Here is a 25,304-nt window from a genome sequence, read left to right as displayed (position 1 = left end):
CGTGCACATACGTTTGAATTTACAAATGGTATTAGCGAACATGCTAAAAGTATCCAAATGTATCATAATATATCTTAAACGATTTAACATTACCATTAGGTGGATTGTTATTGCCGTGGTTCCGAGAGATATTTCCACTTGTTTCTGCATGCGAAGCAGCGTATTGCGCAATGGCAGCGGCAATGATTCCTTGAAGTTCTGCCTCATTAGTGGGCATGCGCGGATCGCGTCTTGGTGGCATCTTCTAAAAGATGTTTCACATTGGTCAGGTCATAATAAGTAAATGGTATACGTATGCAACAACAATATCAAGCACATAACATCACATGTTTTAGAATATAACAATCAATCCAAGATCACATATGATGAGAATACTGCGATTGCGCTATCATAAATTAAGACCACAATGTAATGTTTACAAGTTCATAACTATATCGTACATCATCAGTGACTAAGGGCCACATCGCCCTAGTCCAAACTATCTAATCAGTGACAACAACAACCAAAATACAAAACATCAAAAGTCACAACATCAAAATGCGATCTCCAAAAAGCTGTGTAATCTGCACAATCGCGGTCCTCTCACCAAAAGTCTACCTGCATCGAATCAAAATGCCTATGCTGATGGCGGGGGAGGAGGAGGAAAACGAGAGTAATACAGGCGACGCATATGTAACCAATGCTGCTCTAAAGCGCGACAGACGCGCAACAAATAAGCTATCTGCTGCTCAGAGGTCAAGAAACGGACGTCTGAGTCGGGTGAAAGTGGACGCGAAGGGTGTGATGCTGCAAACGGGGTCTGACAACGGCAAGGTGGTCGCTGAGCTCTCTCCAACTTCTGTATGCGACGGGTCAGTGCCTCCTGCTGTATCATCAATGATGTAAGGATGTCCTCCGTAGAATACCCAACATGGTATGGGTGATAGGATCAGACAGTGGTATGATAGGGGGCGTAGTCCATCGCTCGACGGAGTGAAGGATGGTGCAGTAGATGGTGCAACAGTGGGAAACTGTGATGTGAATGGAAAAGGTGATGACATCATGGATGGAACAGGGATAGGCGGCTGCCTAGATGACCCCTCTCCAGGACGCGGTGGCGGTATGTCCTGAAGAAACGTAACAGGAAGATCTGTGCGGTGAGCATCTGTGATGTGTGGGGGAAGCAAAGGAACATCGGTGGGTGCAGACACGTGTGCTACTGGGGGTGTAATAGGGAACACAAACGGTGGATAATCGTCGTCGTCATCTATCCACCCGTTGCGGGTGTTAGCGTATCGTGGATCTATATGGGTAGCAAAAGGTGCACGGTCAAACAGCACCGGCATAGGATCAGGAAATGGTGCAATAACAGGATCCTCTATCAAGAGTGGAGCGTCCACAGGAGCGTCAACAACATGATCATCCACCAACGGTGGAGCAACAACAGGATGATCGTCAACGGGTATATCATCAACAAAAGGAGCAACTGCGGGTGCATCGTCATGAACAGGGTCATGCTCTAATGCAGGATCAGGAGCAACGACTGGCTCAGGGGCCACGACAGGCTCCGGGTCAACAAAATCCATATCAAAATCAACTGGATCATCAAACAAAGGATCGATAGGGGCTACAGGCTCCTCTAGGGGCTGGTCTAAGTGAATGAACTTGATATCCTGGTCAGGATCAAAACCAGGGGAAAGACAGGTCGAAATCATCGTCAACCTCGTGATCAAACTCAAGATCGTGCGCGGGAGCAGGCGCAGCTGATGACGCCATGTCAGGGTCGGCGTCGTGAGAGTGATGCTGTACTCCCTGAGTGTGCAAAGATGCAGACGCCACAGGCTCAAATGAGTCTGGGACAGGTGAATGAACAGGAGCCTCCTCTGCAGGAGCATCAGCAATGGGTAGGATAACATCAGCAGCAATAGGGGCCCTGCCCTCAAAGTCAGCCTCAGGTGGGTCCTCCTCAAACAGATCGACATCGTCGTCAGAAACGACATCGAGGGGCATATCAACAACTGTATAAGCAGCAAGGGGTATAGGAGCAGGGATCACCGCGAGTGGTAAATCCCCAGCAGGATGGCCATCAGCAGGCTCGGCTCCGATGTCAGGCAGCGCAAAGGGCTGGAAATCGTCATCATCGGTACTGGTGGTGTCGGAAGTGTAGACCTCTCGCTCCGACGAAACTCTGTCATCTGATACTATCGCCATGGGATCTAAAGTATCTGAAACTCCAGTGTCTGATGAAGAAGCATGATGTCTGTAACACAACCACACATATGCACAAATAATCAATCATATAATCAAATAAACATGTTAGTCACCAATAAGCAAACAAATAATTCTCCTAGTCTCACTAGACTAACCTCCCACCCTCTCGAACTGAACCTCCTAGTCTCTTAGACTAACTCCCTGGCCTTACTGACCAAAACCTCCCCAATCTCAAAGATTGGCCCTCCAGTCTACATGACTGAACCTCCCCAGCCTTTAGGGCTGTACTCCCTCGGTCTCCTGGACTGAACCATAAATTGTGAAAAAAAAAGTGCTCATACTTTTGTTTGTGAAAATGTTTTGTATCCTGGATATGGACGTAATGTATGCAATGTAAAAATGTTTTCGTGAGAGCCCTAGTGATCATAGTCTAGACTCGAGAAGGAATCCTAGTTCGCTATGATTAAAGCTCTGATACCAAGCTGTCACACCCTGGCTTTGCGGAAGCATGGGTTTATTTGGCGTGACTTCTTAATACCATAGCTTAATCACAAAATATCCGGGCTTTAACAAAACTAGTATTTTCCACTTGGTTCTTCTGAAAAACCACTTGTAGATCTTTAGATCCACAAGTTTACAACTTCATTTTACAAGAAAAATTATGTTTATTCAAGTTTCAAGTTCATGGTGGATGGTTTCATCATCTTTCATATTTCTAACATTAACATACTACTAGTTCATGTTCTTGAACATGATCTAGTATGTCTAGATGATGATCCATCCCACTTTTAGTAATAAGCAACATCAAATATTCACAACCATACAAGATTCACATGATTTAAACACATATCTTCTCTTTATCCACCATTAATCACTTATGTTCAAGACTTTAAGTTGTGTTCTTTAGTGTTCTTAATTTTTAACCATTAAATCATCTATTAACCACCATAAACAAGATCAAGATGATGATTGGAAGCACTTACTACTAGCTCAAGGCTAGGGAAGAAACAAGATGTAAATGTGGTGGATAAAAGAAATCTAGAGTGGTTCTTGAACTTTCGAAAGCACCGGGCTTGTTTGTATAGCTCCTTGCACCTTTGGATGTATGAGAAATGAGTGAACAAAGGTTGGAAGTGGTGGTGGTGTGGTGTGGTGGAGAGGGGGCGGCCGTGAGTGGTTGTGGAGGAGGAGAAAGTTGTTGCTTGTTGTGTGTTTGAATGAGAGAGAATGGTGATCTTGAGGGTATATTTATAATCCATGTTTCTTGATTAACCAATGTACATAATGTTCACTAGATTACCAACAACAACAACATAATAATCAAGAAATCACAAGGGTGTGTCCCACCCTTGTGACCGTCGCAATGAGGGGGGGGGGTAAGGGTTGGGTGGTGATGGTTAAGTTACAATTTAGTTGGATTGTAAAGGTTCTAGTTAGTATGTTAAGTATGTTATTTAATATAAAGGGTGTTAGGGTGCTCGGGGACCCTAACTGGCTCAGAAAAATAGAAACAATGTCTTTGGCAATATTTTTATGTTCCGGGTAAAGTCCGGTTGTTCGGTTGGATATTGATCCGTTAAAGTGCTAAGTAAAGCTATAAAGTATCTTTTATATTGTTTTTAGTGACACAATAAATTCCCAACACTTTGGGAAGTGTCTAGTATTATTTTACCAAGTTTTTGCACTTTACTAGCTTTGTTAAAAGCTGAATTTTTGTATGTAGTGCAGAATTTTGTAATTAAAGTATGTTTTAGGCACTTCTGGTCACTATAACTATCACCTAGTGACACAGTTCTATGGTCCTCACCTCCCTACACTCCTTACTAGTGTAGTAATCTATTCCCGGCTCATACTGGCCTCAGAGACAATGTCTGTCTAGTGCTGGCAATGTCAGCATGTTTACTGGGTTATCCGCTCACTGTACTAACTGTGCTTTCGTGCATCAAGTTTGTCACTAATGTTTTGTGTGTAATAAATGAAGTGACAGTAATAAAGTATGATGCATGAGTATGTATGTATCAGAAAACAGGAAACAGTTTAGTCATAATTGTAATTAAGCATAGTAGTTAAGCACTAATTAAATATTAATTAATTTGTACGGATACCTGGATTTGTGAGGGTTGTCACATTCTTGACAAGTAACTACTAAGTTATCATCAAGTTTAGTTACTTAGATATATATATGGAATACAGAGGTAATATAAAGATTACAAAGTCCTATAGGTCAAGCATGAGGTAGGAGATTAAAGTTTCCATTTAGGCACCTCTTTGTGCCATAGAAATCATACATGAGGTAGGAAGAACAAAGCTCCCATTTAGGTACCTCCATTGTTCACCACCACACTTGTTTTCATAAATAACAAGGAAGGTCATGAACTTACAAGTAATAGTAGAATAATAACAACTAATCTATGGAAAAACATCAAGTAGTGAGTGGATTTCTATGAAGGATAGCCCAAGCTAGTCCAACTATCACACAATCACCAAGCTTCATGCTTGAACACGACTTGTGGGCAAACCCTAACTAAAACAGAATGTTTGTGAGATTTTAACCTCTGATTTAACATTTCTCAACCTTGTTTTTAAGCCCAACTAACCATTCAATTGATTATGAGCATTAGGACATAGGTTTGAGATGAGATAGACTCAAGTTCAACTAAGATTAACAAAGTTTAAGTGAAAACAGAAACTAACAGTCCACTTTGAAGCCTTTTGGTGACATTCCAGGGCTTGGTTTTCCATGGAAAACCTCTGGAAATGTTCCTTAGGTTGTTCCAAGCAAGTGGGAAAAAGAATGGATGAAAAGTGGTAAGTATTGAGTGAGTTATGCTCACTTTAGTGAAGGTTGATGATTCTGCTCGAACTTCAGGTTATAGCAGCTTTGTGCCTAAATTGAGAGAGTTATGTGAGTGTTTGTAAAGTGGAAATGGCTTGGAGGAGGCTTGGTTTATATAGGGAAGAGATAGGTTAAGGTTTGGTGAGGTATTAAATGCTAAAACTAGTTTAAAAATCAAACTAAACACAAATCAGCGCCAAAAAACGAAGTCTGATCAGCTGTTCATGAGCTGGGCCGCTCTCGCGGGCTGCGTAGGGCCAGACCCAAAGTGGTCGCGGGCCACCACTCTCCCCCATGTGGGCTGAAGTTTGATTAAATTACAATTTGGCCCCCTATCTTCTATGTCTTAGTGTTTTAAGTCATTTTCAATGTGTTTTAAGCACAATAACCATAGTTAAGGGTATGTTATGTAAATGAGGTATAAACTAAACATAAAACAAGTATAATTAAGTTTATTTGTCGAGAAATAGTATCAATTTCATGTAATTTAGCATATAGATTAATAATTTACAAGTTTGACGTTTTTAGCACAAAATATGAATAAAGTGTCATACGAATAATGTTTTTGTACGTATGAGCACGTATAATACGTATATAACATAAATGTAACGAAAATACGAATTTCATTATGATTCAAGTCTCGGATTTTACATTGATTACACCGAACGAACGATTACAAGAATACAATGTTACCAAAAATAAAATTACAAACGAGGGTTTCCAAAAATAGAAAGTACGTAATAGCAGGGCGTTACAGTCAACTCAGTTGACCCGGTCAACTCAGCCAACTTTTTTTTCAGCGTTTCGACATGAAGATTCGGTAAAAGATTTAGGACGAATATTATTTACGTTGATTATTCCTTATTTTTATACGTGAAAAATGAGCTCGATCCGACCAATTAGTATAGTTTACTTTTTGACAAAATTTGATGCAATTGGGAATATATTGTGATTGTGAATTGATAATTGAGTTGAATTTTGAAAAATAACGACAAGTTGTGTTGTCGGGGCGTCCAAAAACAGAGGAAACTCTGCCCGTTTTTTGAGAAAATCCGTAAAACCAAAGCGCGTCTTATTATAAAACGAAACTATCGGATTCAAATAATCTTTTATAAAAACAAATACAAATATATAATTACTTTCGACGACACGTTACAACTTACGAAAACGACAATTCGGAAACTATTTACAACAACAAATATTGTTATTTTAAACTTCGAAAATTCAACAATTCTTTTATAAAATCAATATAACTATTTATACTGTTTCAAACGCCGATAACACGCCTTTGTTTTATAAAAATAATAACAGTTTATATATTCGTTTCGAATATCAAACAACACGACGATTCTTTTATAAAATAAATATAGTTTTTATATTTATTTCAAATATCAAACAACACGATTTCGTTTTATAAAAATAAATATAGTTATATATTTATTTCAAATACCAACTGACACGAATTCGTTTTATAAAATAAATATTGTTTATATATTGAAGAAACACTGGTTAAATGACCGGAATCAGATAAACCAGGGGGTTAGGTTCTGCATAAAAAGGGTTGTTTCTTCTCGCTCGGTTCAAAGGGCCAGATCTTCTCCTCTTCTCGATAACTGCAAAACAGACACCGTCAGACTCGCCACGGGGAGAATGGGGGTTCTCTCAGTGACCACCCTCCGGCATGAGAATAAGTATCGGTATATGAAGAAGAAGAAGTATAAGTGAAGTGAGTGTAACTTGGAAATTATACCTGAATTACTCTTCTATTTATAGCCGAAGTTTTGGGCGGGAAAACCTGTTATTGAAATGTTAACGGAAGATGCTAACTTCGTAAGATGTTACTTTCTCTTCCGTCAATTCTCTTAATCGGATGTGAGAGCACACGGATCGCAATCTAGATCAACGGCTGGGGTATTGCCACGTGGAAAGTGGGCAAGTGGAGATTTCTCTTTAATTCGATGCCATCACCGTGACTTCAAGAGAGCCTGGGATGATGACACGTGGCCAGACGGTTATAACCGTCTGGTGGTGCATGATTGAGTCTTCTAGAAGATTACTGCCGTAATCCAGTGTGACTCCTTATCGTGTGGTATCAGTGAAGTAAATAATATCCAAGTCTGGGTATTATTCAAGCGGGAATGCCTGCTGGGATTTTTATCCCTCTGTTATGGAGAAAGGCACATGGATTCATTAATTTCCTTTTGGCACGCAGGTGTTGCCTGCTGTCTTTCTTCTAAGCTTTCTTTATAGGATCAGTGCGCGGCCGCGCAAGGTCTAAAGAGGGTTAAAAGATGAGGTTGTGGTATGGTCCCAAGTATTCAAGACGAGGTCTTTGGGACCTTACCCCTTCAAGTCCCCCCAGTCTAGTGTTGCTCTTATGCGAGTAAGTGGAGCACTAGACTATGAGAGAGAGTTGCTTTTTGCTGTTGAGTTTTTTGGCGCGAAAATGGGGAATCTTCTGGGAGAAGTTACTCTTGCTTATTATGACTCTGTTTGAAAATCTTGACCTTGGGTCTGCAAAAAGGTATAGTAATGACTGGTGACGTGTGACAGCTGTCATTGTCAGCTCGTACGCTACCGACCGTGTTTCACACGCGCGCGTGAACTCGCGCTTATGCTCTTCCCCACTCGCCTCTGACGCTTGGATAACTGTGCCATCCCGAAAAGGTGTTGTTGCAGTTACCTAGGCTATTTATGGCGGTGAGTATATAAGTGCTTTGAGTTTCCTATTTCCAGTAATCATTCCTTCATTGAAAACCCCTTTCTTCTTTGTCTTCTTTACCCATTCTTTGGAAAGAATTTGCAATATCTTCCTCTTATGTCAATCGGAGATCACCATGAAGATTATACTGAAGAGATGGCTGCCGAACTTCCACCATTGAAGTGGTCTAGGCAACTTTTGATGGTTTGATTCGGAATCTCAGGTTTCCGGAAAACTGGGGTGCTCGATACCCAAACGAGGGTCAGACAGCAGCGGATGCTCCGGTGGGTATATGACCTTATTTTGGGATTTATTTTCTGCAGGAAATTTTCGTTTACCTGTAATGAAATTCTTTCTTGAAATTCTTGAATATTACAAGTTCCATATTTCCCAGATGCACCCTATTGGGATGGTTAGGGTTCATCATTTTGAACTTGTGTGTCGAACGATGCATATTGAACCAACAGTTCCTCGATTCCGTGTTTTCCACCAAATGCATTGTTCTCAGGGGTTTTATTCGTTTGTGCAAAGAGCGTCTGCAAAGAAGATCTTGCTGCAACCCCCAAAATCCTTCCATGATTGGAAACATAATTTTTTTTATCAAGGTAGGAGTTATTCCGATGAGGATGACATTTAGGGAAAGGAGGATATCCCTACTGAGATCATTCAAACTCCTGTTGACGAAAATTGGTACCAGGATCTGAAAGACGTTCCATCTATTGCCTTTCCAGAGAAAGCCCTTGTTGGTGCCAGCATGAGTCTGAACTGGAGGATGAATCGAGAAGAGAAACCGGTGTACATGGAAGATGGCAAAGGTAAGATTTGGGTTTTGCCCTGTTTCTTCACTTTCCTTGCTTTCCTCTCTTTTTTTTTTTTTTTTTTTTTTGAATTTGCCTTTGTTTTCTCTTTGCGTAGTTGTTTCTCTATATGTTGTTGCTTTCGAAAGAGAATGCGGGAAGATGACTACCCTTCCCAAGAAACCTGATGAGGAACTGTGGTATCACCGCATTGTGAAGAACTTTGTTCTTCCGCAGGCTAATGATCTGTCTGCGCAACCTGCCGCTGGTGCTGGTAAGTTTTTATCGCAGTGTTTTTTGTTTGCTGTGTTTGCGTGGTTGAATAAGTTAATTCTGCGTTTTATAGTAGGTGAACTGTCTAATTTGGGTGTAGGCCCTAAGAAGAAAAGACGCGCACCCACAACTACTGCTGCACCCAAGAAGAGTGACGCTGAGAAAGCTCAACCTTTGAAGGTAAAAAATGTTAGATGAGAGAAGAAAGGTATGCGCCGTTCCTCTGACTCCTGGTGTGATTATGTGGTGGTATCTGATTCATTGGAGGGTCTTGCGCCTGCAGTTATAAGAAGACCGAAGTCGGAACCAAAAGATACTGCTGATATCCCTCCATCGAACCCTGATGATCCCATTGATTTGGAATCAAGTCCTGAGCGTTTAGTGAGGAAGAAAGCAGGAAAAAGAAAACAGACTGATGCTGAAGCTGAAGGTCAGCTTGCGAAGAAGATTCAGAGGAAGAAAATTACTAGGAGAGGCAACCTGGACGCCTTTATTTCAGAACCTATTCTTGGTAGGTGTTATTTTTTCCTTACTTTCCTTTTATACGCCTTGTGTAGTTTTCTATTTATGTGTTCTTGTAGAAAAACCAAATTCAGCAGTGCACATAGAACCGTCATATGTGGTTAACGAAGAACTTCCGCCCTCTCCTCCACGCGCCTCTGTTGCTGCCCAGCTAAAGAATACTGAGATTCCTGAGAGTGAGGTGGGGAAGACTGGTGGGGCTGAGAATCTTGAGGCTGATAAGCCTGTTGATGTTGCTGTGGATGTAGAAAAAGTTACTAGCCCAAAAGTTGTGGATGGTGCTGACAATCCAAAAACTCCTGAACTTGTTGCTCATGATTCAGAGAAAGGGAAGACTGCTGAAGAGATCCCTGTTACAACTTCTCCTTCCAAGGCTTCTGGTTCTATGCCTGGGAACATTGAGAAGGTCACTGTTGAAGACCAAGGCTCATTCTCTGATGCTGGCAAGAATTCTCCAATCCGCCCAGATGAAACTCTGGGGGATTATTATTATAGAACTTATTCGGAAAAGAATGCTTCCGAAATTCATGTCCCTGTTTGGAATCTGAAGAAAGGCGACACCTTTTCAGATTGCGCGTATGCCGAGACTGGCTACAAGGGACCTTTCCGCATGGAGAAATTAAGTTTCAAGAGGGACGTCTTCACGATCAAACTTACCATGCCTACCTTGAGGAGGTTGCTTTTTATACATCCACTACGCACCGCATAGTGCGTGAGTGGCATAGCATGCATAAGGAGTGGGCTGCCATCAAGGTATCCAAGAAGAAAGTTGCTGATGATGAGAATCGTGTTGCCCAGTTGAGGGCTAAACTGGAAGCTGATCAGGCCAAGTTTGAGACTGATCAAAAAACTAAAGAGTGGTCCGTTGCGGGCTGGAAGAGAAAAGCGGAAGCCGAAGCTGCCTTTCTTTCTGAGGAGCACAAGAACTGGAAAAAGATCTGCAAGAAAGATAATGCTGAGAAGATGGGTCTCCGCAATGTTATCAATAATCTCAAGGCTAAGGTTGAGAAATTGAAGAAACAAGATGCAGAGATCGATAAATTGAGGAAGGAAAAAACTGACGCTGAAGCTGCGCGAGATGAAGCGCGTTCCCACAGGGAACGAAGTGAACAACGAGAGGTACATACCTGCGCCACTCTTGCTCTTAGAGATAAAGAGATAGATGAACTTACTGCTTTGCTGTCTGATCAGGAACAACTTAAGAAATATTTGGAGCTTGCGCTTTCTGAGAAGGCTGAAGCATCCCGCTGTCTAGCTGAAACTAAAGAAAATCTAGAAAATTCTGAAACGGCGCGAGCGATGGCGGAAAGTGAACTTGAGCCTTTGAAAAGTGACATGCTATGGCTGAAAGAACGTGGGATCGCCAGTGTAAGTTGCCTTCTGCTTGTATTTCTTGTGGAAATGTTTTGCGCCTTTTTTCCTTATTTGCCTTTCTTGTTTTTATAGGTTGCTGAATTAGTGTTGAATTATGAAGAATTAGATAAAATGGTTGCGCGTTTGGTGGTTGCTGCGCGAAATGACGAGTATGCTCAAGGGTATGCGGAATGCTCGCACCATGTAGTTAATGCTTTGAAGGTTGACTGGGATACTAGTAGATCCGCTACTCATGGTGTTAATACTGGCACTGCCCTTGTAGCTATGAAAAAAGAATTCAACAACTTACAGCTTCCTGTCATGGATCTTATAAACGTTGCATTGCAGTCTGAAGATCATGTAGCGCAGCTGAAGGAAATCTTCCCAGATGGAGATGAAGATGAAGATTTAGCGTAGGTTTCCTCTTGTGGTTGTATGAACAATTATTTTTGTAGTTTTTTGGGGTATGTATCCCTTTTTTGTTAATGCGCTGCTGCGCAAGTAACATGTGTTGAAACACTGCCGTGTTTGATAATTTTTAAGGCGTACTGGTACGCCAGGAGTAGTATGATATCTGTTTTGGTTTACAATATTTTGCATGGGTACAATTACTTTGATTAGGTAAGGCGAATAAAGGTGGTATGAAGCTCATGTGTGAACGTATGGTCTTGCGCGATGTAATCACTGACCGTTCATTAGACTTATCTTGTATTGACCATAATGTTTTTGCGCTTACCAAAAGAAATTGCATGCACTTTGTAAGAAAAAACACAAGAATGATAGAAACTTTGTTGTTTATTCATGGATAAGGCGCAGAGGCCGTACAAAGTCTATTAAAATAATTACATGGGACTTAACTTACTATAGTCCTTGCTTAGAACTGATAAACTGTAGAGTCTGTCCAACCTACAAGGAGACTATAGAGGTGTTCCTTAATTTTTCGCCTTTTTACTCGGGCCTTCCTCGCCACAAGTAATTTGTTTTATCTCCTTGCGCACATTTTGTAATAGGTGAGTGAGCTCACCGCTTTTAAGCGCCTTCTCAATCTCAGTGTGCAAGGAGATGCAGTTATTGGTGGTGTGACTGTTGTCTTTGTGATAATCACAGTACTGACTCGGGTCCTGTCCGCGTTTGTTCTTCATAGGTGGTGGAGGCTTAAACTGGTAATCCTCTATACTCAGTACTTCTGTGGGAGTTTTGGTCAGGGGAGTCCATTGTCTCTCCCTGTTTTCTTGTTTAGCTTCTCTTTGTGCAGCGAGCTTATTGATGGTAGCTCGTGCATCTTCTGATGAATAATTTCCTAAACTTGAATCGCGCCAGCCTTTCTTAAATTTTTTCCCACTGCTCGGGCCTAAATCTGTTGGGCAGCTGTGCGGTGGTGGCGGCCTGTTGGTGCTGAGATTTTTCTCAGTCTGGGCATAGACCTTAGCCACCGCCATTAATTTCTCCTAGCTTTTTGGGAGTCCATCTGTTCCAGACAAAACTTTTATCATGTCTTCGCATCTGACCGCATACTTAAATTGGGCTCGGATCAGGTGCTCGTGAACGTCTCCTATTTCGAGTACTTCCTTGTTGTAACGGGTAATGAAGTCTTCTAAACTTTCATCATCACGGCGCCAGATATTCATTACGTCCGCCGTGTCGCGGATGGATCGCCTTTGCTGGCTGAAGTGTACTAAAAACTTCTCGCGCAAGTCTACCCATGACGTGATTTTCCCCACAGGCAGGTTGTCAAACCAGAGCCTTGCGGCGCCTGTAAGGGTTTGAACAAAGAGGTGACACCACATCGGTAGAGTCCAGCCTCCCACCAATCCTGCGCTTGTGAAGACTCGCAGATGGTCATCTAGGTCCGTCATACCGTTAAAATTGCCTGCGTTGGATGGGAGCTTCGCTTTTTCTAATGGAGCCAGAGCAATTTTGTGAATAAGTTTGGAATTCTCTGCCGCTTCTGCAGGGCGATAGATCAGATCATAATTGTGTTCAGCTTCAGGATTGTAAACCGCGCGGGGTCTACATTTGTTGTAGTTCGGTTGTAACCGACTAAACACATTTGCACTGACTCCTTCACGGTAAGTTTAATCATATTCACTGGTGTGGGTGTTCCGTTGTGAACCCAACCTGGTGTGAACTGATGGCCTTCTATGAGAGTGGGACTCATCTCGATACTCTCTTCTGCGATTTTCGGACTGAGTATACTCATATCTCGTCGGAGATCTAGACTAGACTTCAGTGTCTTCGATCTAGACCCGTGATGGTCCATCATGCTGAGAAACGTGTGGGACTGATGGTGCTCGATTTCGGGACACAGGCCATCATGATTGGGTTTGGGGAGCAGTTTGTGCACAGAGTTGTGCATACACAACATTCAATGCCCCCTGAGATCTGACATACCAGGAGATTGGGGTCTCTCCTGGGGTAGAATTGAGCTTACAGGGATCTCAGGTTGTACCCCTAGGGTGACAGGTTCATTTGGATGATTATTAGTGAACTGCACTTCATTTTCATCCGAAGCTTCTTCTACAATACCCTCAACCTGGGTATTGTTTACAAAATTTGGCCGAGGGCCATGTTGATGGTGAGTTGAAGTTTCTTCCATTTACAAATGGAAACAACAAAGTGAATTGAAAACGAGAAAAAACGGATGAAACAGAGAAATCGGTGGGCGCCAATGAAGAAACTCTGGTGAAATGACCGGAATCAGATAAACTAGGGGGTTAGGTTCTGCATAAAAAAGGGTTGGTTTCTTCTCGCTCAGTTCAAAGGGACAGATCTTCTCCTCTTCTCGATAATTGCAAAACAGACACCGTCAGACTCGTCACGGGGAGAATGGGGGTTCTTTCCATGACCACCCTCCGGCGTGAGAATAAGTATAGGTATATGAAGAAGAAGTATAAGTGAAGTGAGTGTAACTTGGAAATTATACCTGAATTACTCTTCTATTTATAGCCGAAGTTTTGGGCGGGAAAACCTATTATTGAAATGTTGACGGAAGATGCTAACTCCGTAAGCGGTTACTTTCTCTTCCGTTAATTCTCTTAATCGGATGTGAGAGCACACGGATCGCGATCTAGATCAACGGCTGGGGTATTGCCACGTGGAAAGTGGGCAAGTGGGGATTTCTCTTTAATTCAATGTCATCACCGTGACTTCAAGAGAGCTTGGGATGATGACATGTGGCCAGACGGTTATAACCGTCTAGTGGTGCATGATTGAGTCTTCTAGAAGATTACTGCTGTAATCCAGTGTGACTCCTTATCGTGTGGTATCAGTGAAGTAAATAATATCCAAGTCTAGGTATTATTCAAGCGGGAGTGCCTCCTGGGATTTTTATCCCTCTGTTATGGAGAAGGGCGCAAGGATTCATTAATTTCCTTTTGGCGCGCAGGTGTTGCCTGTTGTCTTTCTTCTAAGCTTTCTTTTTAGGATCAGTGCGTGGCCGCGCAAGGTCTAAAGAGGGTTAAAATATGAGGTTGTGGTATGGTCCCAAGTATTCAAGATGAGGTCTTTGGGACCTTACCCCTTCATATATTTATTTCAAATATCGTGCATCACAAATTCTTTTATAAAAATAGATATAGTTATATATTTATTTCAAACATCCAACGATGATTCTTCTATAAAATAAATATAACTTTGTATATTTATTTCAAACGCCGAAATGGCCTATACCTATATCTTGACAAATATATACAAGACGCAATATATAATACACGATTGTTATATATTACTTTCATAAGAATATTCTTACATACACATACGACTTCTCGGGACGACGAAGCGATTTTATCGATATATTTATATATTTTTATATAAATATTTATATATTTCTAACTCTCTCGGAAACTAAGTATTTCCAAGACTTAGTAATCTCACCGACATTAAATGAAACTTAACAAATATAATTTAATCGTTTTTACTAAGTGGATAACTTACCGTTGAATCGTTTGGTTAACGATTCGGTCGAGCTCGGTGACACGTAGTTTAGTTATGTCACACCCCAACCGATGACGGAAACATCAGGGCGCGGCACTGAGCGAAACAGATTGTCAAGAGAAATTCAATAACAACTAAATTACCAGATAGTTATTATTATGTCCCATACCATAACCCATCAAGCAATCAAATTATTACAAACATAGATATTCTCAAAACAAAACATGTTCTGACAACTCAGATTTTAAATAAATTGTCTTTGTTTGTTTCTAGACTCCATCCTACTTGATTCCACAAAAGCAGGTAAAGCACAACATCCTAAGCATTCAAAGACCTCTCACATACGTTAAAATAAAGTCAATACACATAGTGTAAAGGTGAGCATACAAGTTTAATAGTATAATAGAGTTCGAAATCGTTTATGCATAACCAACATGTAACATGTAGCAAAGTGAAAGCTAGTAGGTTATTGACAGAGAAATAGGCACATACGTGACTGCGAGTTGTAGAATGTGCAACACATATCCCCACTGGGACACGTGAAGTAAAGCCCTTAACAACCCCTGTCCACGACAGGTGCTGAGTCCAAACTATAGTACTATCGTTGCTAAGGTGTCAGGCAATAATCACTGTGTTAACATAACATACAAGCATTCATCGAATAACACGTAGCATGCAATAACGGTCAGCGTATAAATAGTGTTTGCATTGTGTGTCGATTGTGATTTGAATAAGTAACATATGTAACAGCCAAAAGTGTGTAAAGTAAAAAGGGATCGAGTATACTCACATATCGTGCTTAACACGTAAACATTCTCTTGGATTGAAGGGAGCGCTGAGAGAGATTAGCCTGAACAGTTAACGATAGCATAAGCGAGGAACGACACGTAAAACGGTGCAAAAGAACCAAGTGTCGAACCGTGATCCGATCGGATGGCTATCCAATCGGTTGTCAATCCGTTCGGATGGTCATCCGATCGGATGGCCATTCGGTCGGATTGACATTCGTTTGGTAAGGATGTGTTTGTGTATGATGGCTTTAAAGTTTTCGTTGTAGCATTTTAAAAATAGAGAAGTATCTCTACCCTTCAGGTCGATCGATCGAACGACAGTTTTGTGACAACCCATAACTTCAGGTTAATGCTTTAACTTAACACAATTAAGTTGGTCACATAATCTTTAGCATTGCATGGAACTATGCATTACTTTATGCATTATTTGACTTACATGAGAACTTTGTGCCTTGACTGTAAATTATATGTGGTGTGTGTTTTATGTAAAAGATGATACCTAGGGGTGAGTAGAGTAGTTAGTGAAACCTTAATAACTCCTAACCCTAAAACCTTCCTCACAAATCATTCTACGGCAGTTCAAATCATTCTCTCTACAACCATTTCTCTCATCATTCTTGGCTACACAAGTTCTCTCACATCAATCTTGATTTCCCAATCCATCTAGAATCAATCTAAGGTAAACGTTTAATGATTATTTGCTGTTAATCATTGGTTATTTGATTCATGCAAACCCTAGTTCTCCAAACAATGGTTCTGTGTTTATTGATCATCCTGATTATTGTGAAATGGTTTGTGAATAGTTGTGTAATCACTTGCCTGACATTAAGATGCCTGATATGTTAGAGGTGTTTGATTGTTGATTAGATTACAGCATTGCCAATGTATGAAAATTAGGGTTTTGATCGTAACCTGCAATGTAACTGTTCCATTGAAAACTGTGATTTGGTTTTTGAATATTTCGCATGATTGTTAGTCCGGAGATTTGTGTCAGGGTTTTGTGAAGTCACAAAGTCCGAGTTTTGTAAAATGGCACTTGTCCTCTGAGTTTATTGTTTTGAATAAGGTCTGAGTTTGCTAAACACTTGTTTGGTCAAAGTTTAGGGGATTAAAGGGGGTCCGAGTTTTGATTGAATGCTTGATCCGAGTTTTGTAAATGGAACATGGTCCGAGTTTTATAAGTGATGTATGGTCCAAGTTTTATAAGTGATGTACGGTCCGAGTTTTATTGGTGCTATATAGTCCGAGTTTTGTTAATGCTTATATAGTCTGAGTTTGTTAATGCTTGAAAGGTCCGAGTTTGTTAATGCTTATATAGTCCGAGTTTGTTAATGCTTGAAAGGTCCGAGTTCGTTGATGCTTGTAAGGTCCGAGTTTAATAACATTCAGAGCTTGAATCAGGTTAAATGTTGAATGAAAAACACTTATCCTGCCACTGTGTGTTACTGTATGTATGTGCAGTCTATGTCATGTCAATCCGTAAACAATTATCACACGGAACACAGTTGTTTGGACACCAAGGAATTGTAAACCTTATTTGAACGTAAACACTTACATTGAGTTTATGTGCAATGTACCTTAGGTCGCGTGTAACGGGCCTAACCATTAATTAACACTAGAAGCACAATAACAAACCGAGCAAACCAAGGTGAGTTCACACTCTTACTAAGGCATGGGATTCCCGGGGTAGGGAATGGGATTAATTGATTGATTGTACTTACACGGTTATGGGAATTACGTACTACTGACCTCGTTTGGGGAAAGGTCACTTATAGATACTGCTAGACTAGTGATACATGGGGAAGCCCCCCACTACTCTTCGCACACATGCCTGTGATGGCCACGATACTGATACTGATCTTCGCACACATGCCTGGAATGGCCGCGATACTAATACTAAACTTCGCACACATGCCTGGAGGGCCGCGATACAAATAAAACTAGTCTACAATACATGGGAAACCCCCACTAATCTTCGCAAACATGCCTGGAGGGCCACGATGTAATTATAAACGATACATGGGTTACTAAACAAACAAACGTTTTACGAAATGAACACTATTACTAAACAAACCACTGTGAACTCGCCCAACTATTTGTTGACTCTCTGTTACATGCCTTGCAGGTCGTTAGGTATACATGGAGCTTGCACTAGGAGGCGCGGTCGTTGTGGACAAGGATCGTGAATGCTTTGATTTAACATTTTGACATTACATATTCATACTATGTTGGGTTTATTTTTATGCTTCCGCTAAACATTGATATTGCACTTATGTTTTGAACACCTCTCATATTGGTTGGGTTGAATTACATTTACTTTTACTTATTAGTTACATGTTCAATATGATTGGTGGCTTGATCCTGGTCATGTCACGCCTCCATGCGGTGATACTCCGCGTTTGGATTTTGGGGGTGTGACAAGTTTGATCGGATGACGATCCGTTCGGCGGGGTATTTCTCGGAGAACAAGTTCACATCAGGATTATCATCCAATCGGATGGTCTACCGATCAGGTGGCAATCTGTTAGAACTATCTATGTACTGAACATGTTGAAAATTGTTTAAGTGCGGAAACCAAGTGCAATCCGATCGGATGACTGTTCGATCGGATGGCAATCCAATCGGACGGCAATCCCGTCCCAACGATCTGATCGTCTTGGCACTTGATTATTTTGAAAGTTTTTTTGGTTTGATCGAGACGGTATGACAACGTGCTAAACAACAGAAACCCCATCAGGACCCAAGTTATCCGATCGAACAGGAATCACCCTAGTCCGACCAGTTAGCTGTTCGAGACGGTTGTTCATGTTTAACCCGAAATCAGCTGTCTTTGGGATAGAATTCAGATCTTGAACCAACACATCACTAAGAAAGAGTAGAAGATCAGAACGAGCTCCGATTCTATCAGTTTTGAGTGCATTGAGTGTAAAAGAGTTGAAAGAAAGTTGAAAAACCATCTTTCAATCCTTTTAACCTTGAAAATGTTTAAATCTATGCAAAAACATTGTTTAATCATGTGGAAATCCTTCAGATCTGAGTTGTTCTTGGTGGAATGAGGCCAAAACTTGAAGTTCATAAGAACTCCATGATGACATCATCCTAGAACACCCCAAATCCGTTGATTTCACGGTTAAAAGTCAAGATTCAAAGGTGAAAAGATGAAGGAGTGTGTGTAGATCATAGAAGTATAAGATTTAGGTTGAAAACTTACAAGAATCACGAGGAATTGAGAGAAAGAAGGTCTTGAGTGCGGCTGGTTGGTCGAATGAGGGAGCTGTCACATCAAGTGATGTGACAGGAGGGGGTATTTATAGGTTGCCAAAAAAGGAAAGTGCACAAGTGTCGAATAGGAGGTCATCGATCGGATGACACTCCGATCGGATGGCAATCCGATCGGATGGCAATCCGATCAGTTGGCCATCCGATCGAGCGGTCACTCGATCGAGTGGCTCCGTCGAGCTTCGTTTTGGTGTTTTGTTTCGCGTGTTGACCATTGCGATGCATTTGAGCGAGTATGCGATGTGATAGTATTACAAATAACTTAACTAACCCTCGCTATATCTAACATACAATCATCATAAATAACTTGCGTTTAGCATTTGCGATTGGATTGCGATAGAGTTGTGATTGTGTTTCGATTAATCACCACAAAACATAAAGTAAACATGCGCAAGTAACACATAATAGCACACACACGTAAAACAATATCCAGAACACATAATTCGGGTTGCGATTGCGATTGCGATGCGATAAGCGATAAAACATGCGATAAACATCGATTATTCATAGATACTCCACATAATACAACTAAAGTAAATAAAATAAAAGGCTCGATTACAAGTCAAAGGAGTCAAATTAGTGATTAAGCAAGAAGTGACAGATCGCAATTAGCAATCTTTTCTTCCTTTGACTTCAATCTTGACTTTGACTTTGACTTTCGTAACACGGGGTGTTACAAGTTACCGCTTTTATTTAGAAACTTATAGATATTTCGTGTTAGGGATATTACAGAATGCACGCTAGCAAATCACGTTTGGAAACGATACTATGGAATGCGCATTTAGCTAGCTTTGCACATTGAAATCCAGGTGAGTTCATAACCCCAACTTTTTACGGTTTTACATTTTTATAAATGTTTTCGGGATGGAACGACATGCACATTTTGCAAAGCATACAAAGTTTTCGATAAACATAAATACATATTTCTAAACCATTTTACAAACAAGTTTTAACAAACACAAATGGTTTACGAAAGGTTTATGATAACTATATCGGTTTTTTAAGCAAGCGTATTATCAAAAAGTGCATACAACATTTTCTAGTTTTCTACACATCGGGAAAATACACATGCAACGGTATGTAGAAAAACTAAGGAATGGTATATAGATCATGTTACGAATAGGGTGGAACTTAAGCACCATTAATCAACGTATACATTTAGACCGATGAGCGAAATGTTAGATCTAATGGGTTTCAGACAACCTCGCTCTTGGCCTACTTCTACCAAAGAGTGCTTTTGGGTCTCAGTCGATCTCGACAAAAATGCCTAGGTTTGGATGCTTCCTATGTCGTGACCTATGTTAATGTCGTAGCTAAACATTAACGATCTAAATTCCTTACATTTACAATTCATAAACTTACATTTTACGGTATACAAACTTGCACTTACATACCACGTCTATACAAACACAACTCAAAGGTTCATACATACATGTTGTCATTATCAGGGTGGACATTGATGGTTACACAAATTTTACAAACACAAGGTTTACAAACACAAAGTTTTACGAATGTAACGCGTTACACAAATGAAGTTTAACGAGTACAACGCTTTCAAATAATTCGACAAGAAAATGATTTTTAATTCGTTTTCTTAACAATATTTCAAAAACCGGTTGTTCGAAAAGATTTATTTCAAATCTTTTACAAACAAACTATGAACTCGCTCAACTTTATGTTGATTTTTTGCATGTTTCTTTCTCAGGTTGCATTTCAAAATTATGGCACGGTTGGAATAGGAGGACCAAGTGGATTCGAGTACCTAGTGGGCGTTCGTTTTCTAGAAGTCTTAGCTTTTACTACTTCCTTTGTGCAATAAAGATACCAGTCCAGTGTCACACCCCAATATTTCCACATATTATTGGTGGGCCCGGCGGGGAGTATTGTGACGTAGTTGATATCATCATTATCAATACACACAATATAATAGCACAGCGGAAGGCTTGGTGAATAAACTATTACAAACCATAATGTCTGAGTGTCCAAATGAAAGAATATACAGACTTGGTTGTAATAAAGAACCACAGGCGAATAATAAATAAATACAAGAAACAGAAATGACAGACTTCATGTATCTAGGGATTTGCAAGATCCTCTTATATGACACCTAGTAGCTCCAGCCTATTTACGAGAGGTACATGTCAATTAAACTTTAGAAAATACGCCAGTTTACACTGGTAAATACAATTAACTGACTCATTTGAAAACATTTATGAAAATTGATTTAAGTGCATAAGGCACAAATCATTTATAACTTGGGACAATTATTTAAAGATAATCTTGTATGCAGATTTACATGTTTGTCATACAATTGGGGCCGGTTTGGAAGCCGGTCATGATAAATCGACTCACCACTTATAGAACCCACAAAGGAGTTATCCCCAACATGTGGGTTTATTTTAGCATTTGCATCTGTCAGGTGTATGCCTACACCCCGTGCATAGGTCGTGACCATTTTCAAATGAAATGAGCCGAGGATATCCAGGACACGGTCGTATTAACCCCCAATGTTTATGTTATCAAACAAGACAGATTAAAACGGGTTATGTAAATTTATTAATCACAATTGATTAAATGATTTCATACCCGTCCAAGTGGTATTGTTATAATACCATATCCCAAGCCCGTATAAGGGAAAATAAGTTAAAAGTACTTACCCGAGCTAGATGTGAAGAGGTAACTCAGCCGTATATTCCTATAGCCTTATGATAATACCTTCTACTGAAGCTACTCAATCTGTATGGAAGGTTTAATAACCTATTAGGATACTAACGGGTCTTTATTTAAGTCAAGGACTTAGACCGGTTAGTGAGAAAGATACTTTACGAATCTAAACGCTAGATTAAGTGGAGACCGGAATAGAATGTGGTTTAGACCCGACAAGTTTGGATACTTGTATAATATGGGTAAACTAAACACTTTCAGAATTTGAGGATTTAATGATAAGGTCAAACCCGTTTCGGCTATTTTACGTAAACTAGTCACATAAACCGATCCGAACGCATAAATGCATAACGGGTAACCAAATGAGTTATATACAGGTCTCAAATGTTATTATGCTTAAAATATGTTAATACAACAGTAGGATGCAAACATATATGCCCAAAAAGTAATTAAAACCATTTTAAGTCCCGTAGGGGCATTTTGGTCATTTTAGTGATTATAAAAGTGATTTTATAATAAATTGAGGTTCTGGTCTTTGGTGTCACACCCTGGCTTTGCGGAAGCGTGGTTAATTTGGTGTTACTTCTTAATACCATAGCTTAATCATAACAAAGCTATATGAATTAAAACATGCAAGAATCATCCATTAAGTTTTAAAAACCAAATACAGTATCATTGTTTAAAACGGGATCACGCCCTAACAACCATAACCTTGTTCAACAAACATTACAACTTAAACATAACATAAACACAGTTTAAGGACGGTGACTTGTCCAGGAAAGAGTCACATTCCCTAAACCCCGGATGACCTTGGAAACTAGTGCAGCGGGAAAACGTGCCGTACCGTGCCAGACCTTTTAATTCCCTGAAATACATGTAAGTTGAAAATCAACAATAATGTTGAGTGAGTTCATGTGTAAGTGAGTAAATAAACCTTTGTATTTATCAAAAATCCTGGTATGTAGCAAATAAGGAAAAAGAGATCACCAATGGTTTGCAAGGCCATTGATATGTGTGAAGTGCAAGTAGGAAGACTCAAACCTAGCGGATTTTGCGTTGGGCACAAAGTCACCCCGAGGTCCGTTATGCTGGGCCTGGGGCTGGGCTCGCTACACCCAGATAAATCTACCGCTACTGTCCCTCGGTCCTACAATGAGGATTAATGGCCTCAAGTTGCGCCTACCCACTCACATGATCTAAGTAGTAACCCTCCTTACGCTAACCATACCATGTATAAAGTACTCGTAAATAGTAACATGTATTTCACCCCCGCAGTTTAGAAAACTGAAAACAGTTAAAAGAAAAGGGGGACATGAACTCACAGTCAGTGCGTCTCTACCAAGTACTCCGAATGTCAGCTGTGCGACGACCTACATGTACTAATTCTATTAGACGGATGGCCGTGCCTTAGCTTTATAGTTTAGGTTTTTGGGAAATAGTTAGACAACTATTTCGTGTTTATATTTTGCATGTACTTGGTAGTTAATCTCCTTCCCAAGGATAGGGGATTTAATACATGTGCGTTCAATTTATAATATTAAGTCTCACTTAATATATTTTCATTTCTAATTCCAAATATAAATATTTTTCTCAAAAATATTATATTTCCATTTCACATAATTTTTCCCCAAAAATAATACGTTGATAAAATATTCGTTCATAATCATTTCCGTATAATGCGTAAGTTACGTTTTAGTAATCGTGTGGTAATGATAATTACCGTTGTAACTTATATGTTTATCGTGAAAGCGTTCGTATTATTTTGGATTCGTCAACGTTTGTAAATATTATTTTTACTCTAAAAATAATATTTGTGTATTTTCACAAAATAATCATAAACAGTGTTGTGAAAAATTATATTTACCAAATATATATTTATCACGTTTAATTTTGTGAAAATCCCACCTCCGAATATTTGTAAATAAAGTAATGGCGAAATATATTTTGAAAACATATCAAAAATAATTCTAACACTTGTAAATAATTCTAAGTGTTATGTTTTTAGAAAAATTTCGCCAGAGTTTCCCCTGTAACTGGAGGTGGCCACGCTTTCAAGCGTATCATTTTCTTTTACAAAAATCATTTCAACAACTTCTTGATTCAATCAAACAATTTCCGACACATCAAACTAGTCGACAAGTATGTAAATCGCATGATCACATGAACTTGTAGTTTTTCCGAAAACTATAGTGTAGATCCCGTTATATTTGGTGGATCTTTATATAGAGTAGCTTAATCTCGTAAAAACCTCGTTTTTAGAATAAATCTATCTTTACAACTTCCCGTCATCTTTCACAAAGATTGTTATTTTGTCAAAACTTTTCATTTCACAAGTGTTTATACACTTGTGGTTTGTAAAAATCATGCTTGTTAGTGTGTTATCCGACTTTTAGAAACATGATTTTCTCGACACTTGGTCCTTTGAAAATACCACTTGCAGATACGTAGATCCGCTAGTTTTAAACACTATTTTACAAGTAAAAATACTTTTACACAAGTTCATGTTTCTCGTGTGGTAGAGTTTTGTGACACCCCAGGAAAACCAGTGAACAATACAGCTTACCTAGCTTCCTCAGTGAGTGCGTACCAAATTTCGGGACGAAATTTCTTTTAAGTTGGGTTGTCCAGTTGTTTAATTCAATGTAACGTGTTGATACAATGAATTGTGTTGTGTGATTGTGCATGGTTGTTTGTTAATTGTGATAGACTTGTCAAGTATGTGAACTTGGTGGTGAAACTGTGAAATTGATTGAGATGGTGTACCTTTGTAAAATAGAATAATTGAGGGTGTGAAGAGTTATTAGTGAAAACTTAATTATACTTAACCCTAATTCTTCACTAAACCACACACACAAGAATCCAAGCACGTACTTTCATTTCTTTGGCTCTAGCAATCATCACCATCATCATTGACAAGCTAATCATCACTTTTGATTTCACATTTCTCTAGGATCATCACAAGGTAAATGATTATTGTTTGTTGATTTCTTGATTCTATCAAATGATTATTGTTTATAGATTTCTTGATTTTGTGTTCATGGAAAACCCTAGTTTCTCATGTGATATTCTGTGATTTGATCTTGAATAGTTGAGATTATGACATGATTAGATACATGTTGGATAGGTTATCATTGTGATAATTGTTGTTGTTGATTAGCATTTGATGATTTGTTATGTTCTGCCGTCATTGCGTATGAAGTTAGGGTTTTTAGAATGATGAAACATGGAAAACGTAACTGCTTTAATCTTTACGATTCATATGATTAATGTTGCCCAGAGTTTGTGAAAACATATGTCTGAGTTTATAATAACATGATGTCTAGTCCGAGCTTTATGCAAATTATATAGTCTGAGTTTTGAATAACTTATCAAGCCCGAGTTTATCTATATATAGATGTAATGTCCGAGGTTGTTTGAAAGACATATGTCCGAGTTTATTGATGAATCTATGTCTGAGTTTATTGATGAATCTATGTCCGAGTTTCTTGATTAATAAAGGTCCGAGTTTCTTGATTTAATCCATGTCCGAGTTTTAATGGCTCTCCTTGTCCGACCTTTAGCTTTAACATAATTATGTCCGAGTTTTATGAGATGAGCAAGGGTCCGAGCTTTACAAGGGGGTGTTGATGTCTGAGTTTAAACCCCTTAGGTTGTCCGAGAATTGATTAATGGAAGGGTGGTCCGAGTTTGTGACCCCCTTGATCATTGTCCGACTTTAAACCCCACCCCCATGGTCCGAAGTTTTTATAATATGCCATATCTTGTCCGAGTTTGTAATGGGAGCCATGGTCCGACCTTGTTACTTGTTTTATATGTCTGAACTTCTTTTATACACATACCAAGGGTCCGAGTTTCATGAGGAAACCCCCCCCCCATGTTCGACTTTTCACACCTAGTCAGAGTTTCTAAGTCCTTGTCTCCTGTCCGACCTTTTTGTGATGCAAAGGAGTCCAAAGTTTGATAAG

The sequence above is a fragment of the Helianthus annuus genome, chromosome 6 (assembly GCF_002127325.2).
Source record: "Helianthus annuus cultivar XRQ/B chromosome 6, HanXRQr2.0-SUNRISE, whole genome shotgun sequence".
NCBI classification, from domain to species: Eukaryota; Viridiplantae; Streptophyta; class Magnoliopsida; order Asterales; family Asteraceae; genus Helianthus; species Helianthus annuus.
Note: the sequence above shows the minus strand (reverse complement) of the source record.